The sequence below is a fragment of the Triticum dicoccoides genome, chromosome 7B (assembly GCF_002162155.2).
Source record: "Triticum dicoccoides isolate Atlit2015 ecotype Zavitan chromosome 7B, WEW_v2.0, whole genome shotgun sequence".
NCBI classification, from domain to species: Eukaryota; Viridiplantae; Streptophyta; class Magnoliopsida; order Poales; family Poaceae; genus Triticum; species Triticum dicoccoides.
Genome location: NC_041393.1, coordinates 368195930 through 368205711, shown reverse-complemented (window position 1 = coordinate 368205711; position 9782 = coordinate 368195930).

Here is a 9782-nt window from a genome sequence, read left to right as displayed (position 1 = left end):
CTCGGGGTGGCTGCGGGGTGGCGCGGGAGGCGGCGACGGCGCTTGGGCGACGGCGACGGCTCGGGGCTTGGGGCGGCATATATAGGAGGGCGGGGCGGGCGGCTTGGGGAAGAGGGCGCCCGTGGTGGAGTCCGGCTCGGACTCGCCCTCGGCGTCCGTGCCAAGCACGGCGGCGCGCGCGGGGAGGCGGCGACGGCTGGCTGGGCTGAGGCTGTTTTTTTAAACATTCCGCCGACAGAAAAAATCCTAGAAAAATAAATAAAAATCTAAAAATTCCAAAACAAGTTTTCTCCGTCTAAATAAAATATTTAGAAAAATATGAACTTTTCTTGGCCGCTAAAATGCAATTTTAAAACATGCAACTTTTTTTCTAGGAGCAAATAAAATCCCGAATAAACTCAAATAAAAATCCAAGAATGATTTTAACATTTTTCCTCTGATATTTCAATTATTTTGGAGAAGTCATATTATCTCCCCTCATTTAATATTTTAAAATGAAATATTTTCCGGAGAGAAAATATTTAAAATCAAAATCCCTGTTTTCACTATTTGATAAAATTTCAAATATGAAAATTGGAAAATCCCCAACTCTCTCCGAAGGTCCTTGAGTTGCTTAGGATTTCGAGGATTTCAAATGAAGAAGCAATAAAATATGATATGCATGTATGATCTATGTATAACATGCCAAATTGGAAATTTGGGATGTTACAGCATCGGACAGAAAACCGCACTGCTTCGAACTAAATACCGCACTGCATCAGATCGGCAAGTGAACTTCATGAATTCTTTTGTCTGACATAAATTTTCTCGCACGACTTTTTGGTGAGTTTTTGTTGTCTTTTTTTCAACAATTTTTATGAGCGAGAGTGGACCGCAGAGATGAGGGCAAATGAACCGCGACATATGTCGAACTAAACCTCATTGCTATTGTTGTTCCGCTAAATATTTCACACTTTTATGTTGGGCACAAGTGAACAACATCACTCTTAAAAGTGAATCACATCCGAGGACCAAACACATTGTAGGTGTTGATGTAGTTGACTCAATTTTGATCCACACAAAATAAATTGCACTTCATACAGAGGAATAATGAAACATTGTTCTTTTTACACAAACAATACACACAGGATACATCAAATTCAGCATACAAGACACCTGTTTCTTCATCACACGATGAGCTAGTGCACTGCAAGCCCACGTTAATGCATACTCTCCAATGCCAAATTTGTGTATGTACCCGAGCAAAGCTTGGATCGCGTGGCATGGTGGGAACCTGGTGGTCGCGGGATCCATAATCCAACGTCTTTTTGCACCACCATCTCTTGATCTCAGTCAGAAGAAATGAGCGCAAATGTAATCTTTTTATCTGCAACAAATATAGAAAATTCAGTGAGGAGTTCCCAATTAATGATCGCTCAAACAGCAAAGCTGGAACTACTTGGCCCAAACCAGAGCAAAGACACTAACAAGTACTCCCTCCGTTCCAAAATAGATGACCCAACTTTGTACTAAAGTTAGTATAAAGTTGAGTCATCTATTTTGGAATGGAGGGAGTACTTAATGGGCAATATTGTCTTCTGTCGAATCCTAGCAAAGAAATAACACTCTGTAACATGCTTTTTGTATGTATGTATGTATGCATGCATGCATGCCAACAAGGCAGGGCAACCTGAAGCCGAGTGGTTTGATGGAGAATTGCCATAGCCATACAAATAAACCATGATGATTTTATAGGGGAGTGAGAACACCCCCAAGGAGCATCTGAAATGAGTCACCCAAGATTGATGAGCACCAACCCAGGAATCCTTTCCATCGGTTTCTACATAACAAAGAGAAAACAAAGACAGAGAAGCACAAATCTGACAGTCAGCTCCATGGACTAAAACAAAAAGTATATTATTACGCACTAAACTTCTTTGGCTGGCGCACACAAGAAGGAAGCCAAATTCTGAATCGATAAGACTTTGTCTCGAATTGATCAAGTGAACTGCACGAACATCTTAATTTTTTAACAACTTTCTCGAACACATTTTTTGCGAACTTCAATCACATTTTTTTGTGAACTTCAGTTTCACTTTGTCTAGATAGTGAGCTGCATACCCATGTCGCTAGTGTGAAGTGAGGAGGTCGTGGGGGAGGCGAAATTGGTGAACACCACCAGCGATCTAACTGCATTGGAGCACCACCCAGCGGTGAACTACACAACCATTGGACCCTACTGCACGCATGCGCAAGGAAGAGAACTACATGCAAATACATTCCGCACCGCACGGGTGCGTCGCGTGAACTACACAGAGGGGCTCCCGTTGACATCACCGCCGGCATCGGGGCCTGGGAGGACCCGTGGCGTATACCAAGGGCATGCGTGTACTAAACGAGTCACAAAACTACATGCCATCGCCAGAAGGATTGCATGCTGCCCCCGTCGGCTCCATCTTGTGGTGGTGGTGAGGTCTTTTTTTTGCACACATGCATAAATGATTTGAGGAGTCTGCGGTGCTATCACTCTGGTTTGGTGGCTGGCCATTCTTCTTGTTCTTCTTCCACCGAGCACCTCTTTCTCTGCAAACAAGAATTGCACACCCAATGGGATAATCGGTGTTCCTCCGTGAGCTGTTGCCTGTGTAGAATAAAATGAACTTCATTAGTATAGACACACAAAATAAACTGAACTAGTACATTACTTCAGTTCAGTAGTAACCGTTTGTTGTGAGCTGCACTACACATGATATTTCTCAAAAAGTACCACAATGAATCTTTCTCAAAAAATAACAAGGAAAACAATGAGCTGTAGCGCTGGCCGAGCTGCACACTGATGTCTACTACACAACCTTCTTCTTGTAGACGTTGTTGGGCCTCCAAGTGCAGAGGTTTGTAGGACCAGTAGCAAATTTCCCTCAAGTGGATGACCTAAGGTTTATCAATCCGTGGGAGGCGTAGGATGAAGATGGTCTCTCTCAAACAACCCTGCAAACCAAATAACAAAGAGTCTACTGTGTCCCCAACACACCCAATACAATGGCAAATTGTATAGGTGCACTAGTTCGGCGAAGAGGTGGTGATACAAGTGCAATATGGATGGTAGATATAGGTTTTTGTAATCTAAAAATATAAAAACAACAAGGTAACTAATGATAAAAGTGAGCACAAACGGTATTGCAATGGTAGGAAACAAGGCATAGGGTTCATACCTTCACTAGTGCAAGTTCTCTCAACAATAATAACATAGGTAGATCATATAACAATCCCTCAACATGCAACAAAGAGTTACTCCAAAGCCACTAATAACGGAGAACAAACGAAGAGATTATGGTAGGGTACGGAACCACCTCAAAGTTATCCTTTCTGTTCTATCTATTCAAGAGTCCATAGTAAAATAACATGAAGCTATTCTTTCCGTTCAATCTATCATAGAGTTCATACTAGAATAACACCTTAAGACACAAATCAACCAAAACCCTAATGTCACCTAGGTACTCCAATGTCACCTCAAGTATCCGTGGGCATGATTATAAGATATGCATCACACAATCTCAGATTCATCTATTCAACCAACACCAAGTACTTCAAAGAGTGCCCCAAAGTTTCTACTGGAGAGTCAAGACGAAAACGTGTGCCAACCCCTATGCATAGGTTCATGGGCGGAACCCGCAAGTTGATCACCAAAACATACATCAAGTGGATCACGTGATATCCCATTGTCACCACAGATAAGCACGGCAAGACATACATCAAGTGTTCTCAAATCCTTAAAGACTCAACCCGACAAGATAACTTCAAGAGGAAAACTCAATTAATCACAAGAGAGTAGAGGGGGAGAAACATCATAAGATCCAACTATAATAGCAAAGCTCGCGATACATCAAGATCATGCCATAGAGAGAAAATGAGAGAGAGAGAGAGATCAAACACATAGCTACTGGTACATACCCTCAGCCCTGAGGATGAACTACTCCCTCCTCGTCATGGATAGCGTCGGGATGATGAAGATGGACACCGGTGATGGATTCCCCCTTCAGCAGGGTGCTGAAACGGGCTCCCGAGAGGTTTTTGGTGGCTACAGAGGCTTGCAGCGGCGGAACTCCCGATATATCTTGTTCTTCGATGGTTTTAGGGTAGATGGGAATATATAGGTGAAAGAAGTCGGTCGGGGGAGCCTCGAGGGGCCCACAAGGGTGGAGGGCGCGCCCCCTATCTCGTAGCCTCCTCGACCCTTCCCTGGCTTGCACTCCAAGTTCCCGGGATTGCTTCTGTTCCAAAAATAACTTTTCTGAAGGTTTCATTCCGTTTGGACTCTGTTTGATATTCCTTTTCTTCGAAACACTGAAATGGGCAAGAAAACAGCAATATGGGCTGGGCCTCCGGTTAATAGGTTAGTCCCAAAAATGATATAAAAGTGTAAAGTAAAGCCCATAAACATCCAAAACAGGTAATATAATAGCATGGAACAATAAAAAATTATAGATACATTGGAGACGTATCAAGCATCCCCAAGCTTAATTCCTGCTCGTCCTCGAGTAGGTAAATGATAAAAATAGAATTTTTGATGTGGAATGCTACCTAGCATATTTCTCAATGTAATTTTCTTTATTGTGGCATGAATGTTCAGATCCAAATGATTCAAAATAAAAGTTCATATTGACATAAGAAATAGTAATACTTCAAGCATACTAATCAAAGTAATCATGTCTTCTCAAAATAACATGGTTAAAGAAAGTTATCCCTACAAAATCATATAGTCTAGCTGTTGCTCTATCTTCATCACACAAAGTATTTAATCATGCACAACCCCGATGACAAGCCAAGCAATTGTTTCATACTTTAGTAATCCCAAACGTTTTTCAACTTTCACGCAATACATGAGCGTGAGCCATGAACATAGCACTATATGTGGAATAGAATGGTGGTTGTGGAGAAGACAAAAAGGGAGAAGATAGTCTCACATCAACTAGGCGTATCAACGGGCTATGGAGATGCCCATTAATAGATATCAATGTGAGTGAATAGGGATTGCCATGCAACGAATGCATTAGAGCTATAAATGTATGAAAGCTCAACAAAAGAAACTAAGTGGGTGTGCATCCAACTCGCTTGCTCACGAAGACCTAGGGCATTTTGAGGAAGCCCATCATTGGAATATACAAGCCAAGTTCTATAATGAAAAGTTCCCACTAGTATATGAAAGTGACAACATAGGAGACTCTCTATCATGAAGATCATGGTGCTACTTTGAAGCACAAGTGTGGTAAAAAGGATAGTAGCATTGTCCCTTCTCTCTTTTTCTCTCATTTCTTTTTTTTTCTTTTCTTTCTTTCTTTCTTTTCTTTTCTTTTGGGCCTTTTTTTCTTTTTGGCCTTTCTCCTCTTTTTTAGTCCAAAGTCTTATCCCGACTTGTGGGGGAATCATAGTCTTCATCATCCTTTCCTCACTGGGACAATGCTCTAATAATTAAGATCATCACACTTTTATTTACTTACAACTCAAGATTACTACTCGAAACTAGAACAAGATATGACTCTATATGAATGCCTCCGGCGGTGTACCGGGATACGCAATGAATCAAGAGCGACATGTATGAAAATTATGAAGGTGGCCTTGCCAAAAATATGATGTCAACTACATGATCATGCAAAGAGCAATATGACAATAATGACGTTTGTCATATAAACGGAACGGTGGAAAGTTGCATGGCAATATATGTCGGAATGGCTATGGAAATGGCATAATAGGTAGGTATGGTGGCTGTTTTGAGGAAGGTATATGGTGGGTGTATGGTACCGACAAAAGTTGCGTGGTACAAGAGAGGCTACCATGGTGGAAGGGTGAGAGTGCGTATAATCCATGGACTCAACATTAGTCAAAAGAACTCATATACTTATTGCAAAAATCTATAAGTCATCAAAAACAAAGTATTACGCGCATGCTCCTAGGGGGATAGATTGGTAGGAAAAGACCATCGCTCGTCCCCGACCGCCACTCATAAGGAAGACAATCATAAATAAAATTGTGCTCCAACTTCATCACAAAGCGGTTCACCATACGTGCATGCTACGGGAATCACAAACTTCAACACAAGCATTCTTTAAATTCATAATCACCCAACTAACATGACTTTAATATAACTACCTCCATATCTCAAAACAATTATCAAGTATCAAATTGATCATAGCATCCAATTCACTTTCTATGATAGTTTTTATTATACCCAACTTGGATGCCTACCATTCTTGGACCAATTTTATAACCATAGCAAATACCATGTTGTTCTAAGAGACTCTCAAAATAATATAAGTGAAGCATGAGAGATCAACAATTGCTTCAATATTAAGCCACCGCCGTGCTATAGAATATATAAGTGAAGCACTAGAGCAAATGACAAACTACTCCGAAAGATATAAGTGAAGATCAATGAGTAGTCGAATAATTGTGCAACTATGTGAAGACTCTCTAACATTTAAGAATTTCAGATCTTGGTATTTTATTCAAACATCAAGAAAAACAAAGAAAATAAAAGACGCTCCAAGCAAAATACATATCATGTGGTGAATAAAAATATAGCTCCAAGTAAAGTTACCGATGAACGAAGAAGAAAGAGGGGATGCCTTCCGGGGGCATCCCCAAGCTTATGCTTTTGGCTATTCTTGAATATCTTGGGGTGCCATGGGCATCACCAAGCTTAGGCTCTTGCCACTCCTTATTCCATAGTCCATCAAATCTTTACCCAAAACTTGAAAACTTCACAACACAAAACTCAACAGAAAACTCGTAAGCTCCGTTAGTATAAGAAAATAAAAAACCACTTAGGTACGGTAATGAACTCATTCTAAATTCATATGGGTGTAATATCTACTGTATTCTAACTTCTCTATGGTTCATACCCTCCGATACTACTCATAGATTCATCAAAATAAGCAAACAACATAATGAAAACAGAATCTATCAAAAACAGAACCATCTGTAGTAATCTGTATCAAACGTATACTTCTGGAACTCCACAAATCCTACTGAGGGAGTCCTGGACTAGGGGGTGTCCGGATAGCCGAACTATCACCGTTGGCCGAACTCTTAGACTATGAAGATACAAGATTGAAGACTCCGTCCCGTGTCCGGATGGGACTTTCCTTGGCGTGGAAGGCAAGCTTAGCGATGCGGATATGTAGATCTCCTACCATTGTAACCGACTCTGTGTAACCCTAGCCCTCTCCAGTGTCTATATAAACCGGAGGGTTTTAGTCCGTAGGACGAAAAACAATCATACCATAGGCTAGCTTCTAGGGTTTAGCCTCTCTGATCTTGTGGTAGATCTACTCTTGTACTACCCATATCATCAATATTAATCAAGCAGGAGTAGGGTTTTACCTCCACCGAGAGGGCCCGAACCTGGGTAAAAACACCGTGTCCCTTGTCTCCTGTTACCATCCGCCTAGACGCACAGTTCGGGACCCCCTACCCGAGATCCGCCGGTTTTGACACCGACACCTACCAAATTAGGAAGTACTAAGCAATTTGCGTACCAATCCAGAGCAAAAAGAATCAGATCAGAAGCACGTTTCTGTGAGTTATCAAAACTAATTTACTGGGTGCAAAAGTTTCTGATTTTCAGCAGGATCAGCACAACTATCAGTGTAAGCTATCCTAAAGGTCTTACTTGGCACTTTATTGAAACAAAAGCTATAAAACATGATCACTATAGTAGCATAATCATGTGAACACACAAAAACAGTAAAGGTAAATATTGGGTTGTCTCCCAACAAGCGCTTTTCTTTAATGCCTTTTTAGCTAGGCATGATGATGACAATGATGCTCACATAAAAGATAAGAATTGAAGCATAAAGAGAGCATCATGAAGAATATTACTAGCACATTTAAGTCTAACCCACTTACTATGCATAGGGATTTTGTGAGCAAACTTATGGGAACAATAATCAACAAGCATAGGAAGGTAAAACAAGCATGGCTTCAAGATTTTCAACACATAGAGAGGAAACTTGATATTATTGCAATTCCTACAAGCATATATTCCTCCCTCATAATATTTTTCAGTAGCATCATGGATGAATTCAACAATATAACCAGCACCTAAAGCATTCTTTTCATGATCTACAAGCATAGAAAATTTACTACTCTCCACATAAGCAAATTTCTTCTCATGAATAGTAGTGGGAGCAAACTCAACAAAATAATTAACATGTGAGGCATAATCCAATTGAAAACTAAAATCATGATGACAAGTTTCATGGTTATTGAGGGAGTCCTGTACTAGGGGGTGTCCGGATAGCCGAACTATCACCGTTGGCCGGACTCCTAGACTATGAAGATACAAGATTGAAGACTCCGTCCCGTGTCCGGATGGGACTTTCCTTGGCGTGGAAGGCAAGCTTAGCGATGCGGATATGTAGATCTCCTACCATTGTAACCGACTCTGTGTAACCCTAGCCCTCTCCAGTGTCTATATAAACCAGAGGGTTTTAGTCCGTAGGACGAAAAACAATCATACCATAGGCTAGCTTCTAGGGTTTAGCCTCTCTGATCTCGTGGTAGATCTACTCTTGTACTACCCATATCATCAATATTAATCAAGCAGGAGTAGGGTTTTACCTCCACCGAGAGGGCCCAAACTTGGGTAAAAACACCGTGTCCCTTGTCTCCTGTTACCATCCGCCTAGACGCACAGTTCGGGACCCCCTACCCGAGATCCGCCGGTTTTGACACCGACATTGGTGCTTTCATTGAGAGTTCCTCTGTGTCGTCACCTTTAGGCCCGATGGCTCCTTCGATCATCAACAACGACGCGGTCCAGGGTGAGACTTTTCTCCCCGGACAGATCTTCGTATTCGGCGGCTTTGCACTGCGGGCCAACTCGCTTGGCCATCTGGAGCATATTAAAAGCAACGCCCCTGGCCATCAGGTTAGATTTGGAAGTTTGAACTATATGAATGACATCCGCGGAGACTTGATCTTCGACGGGGTCGAGCCACAGCCAAGCGCGCCGCACTGTCACGATGGGCATGATCTAGCTCTGCTGCCGGACAGTGCCCTGGAGGCCGCACAAGTGTCCGCTCTGACCCTTAGCTCGGAGCCGACTGCGCCGATCGAGGACGGGTGGCTGGACACAGCCTCGGGGGCTGCTACCTCTACGGCGATAGAGCCGAATACCAACCCTGTCCTTTGTGAAGCTCGTGACTCCAAGGTGCCGGACTCCTCTCCGGACTCCGAACCTTCCGCGCCCCTGCCAATCGAATCCGATTGGGCGCCGATCATGGAATTCACCGCCGCGGACATCTTTCAGCATTCGCCCTTTGGCGACATCCTGAATTCACTAAAGTGTCGCTCTTTATCAGGAGAGCCCTGGCCGGATTATGGTCAGGACGGTTGGGATGCAGATGACGAAGAAATTCAAAGCCCACCCACCACCCACTTCGTAGCCACTGTCGATGACTTAACCGACATGCTAGACTTCGACTCCACAGACATCGACGGTATGGACGACGATGCAGAAGACGACCAAGAACCAGCGCCTACAGGGCACTGGAAGGCCACCTCGTCATACGACATTTACATGGTGGACATCCCAAAGGATGGGAATGGCGATGGAACAAAGGAGGGTGACCCCTCCAAGAAACAGCCTAAGCGCCGGCGTCAGCGGCGCCGCTCTAAATCCCGCCACAGCAAAAATGGAGATTCCGGCACCGGAGACAATAACACCCCGGACAGTGCCGAAGACAACCCCCTCCAGCAGGATTTAGCGCAGGAGGATGAAGAAGCCAGCCCTCATGAGAGAG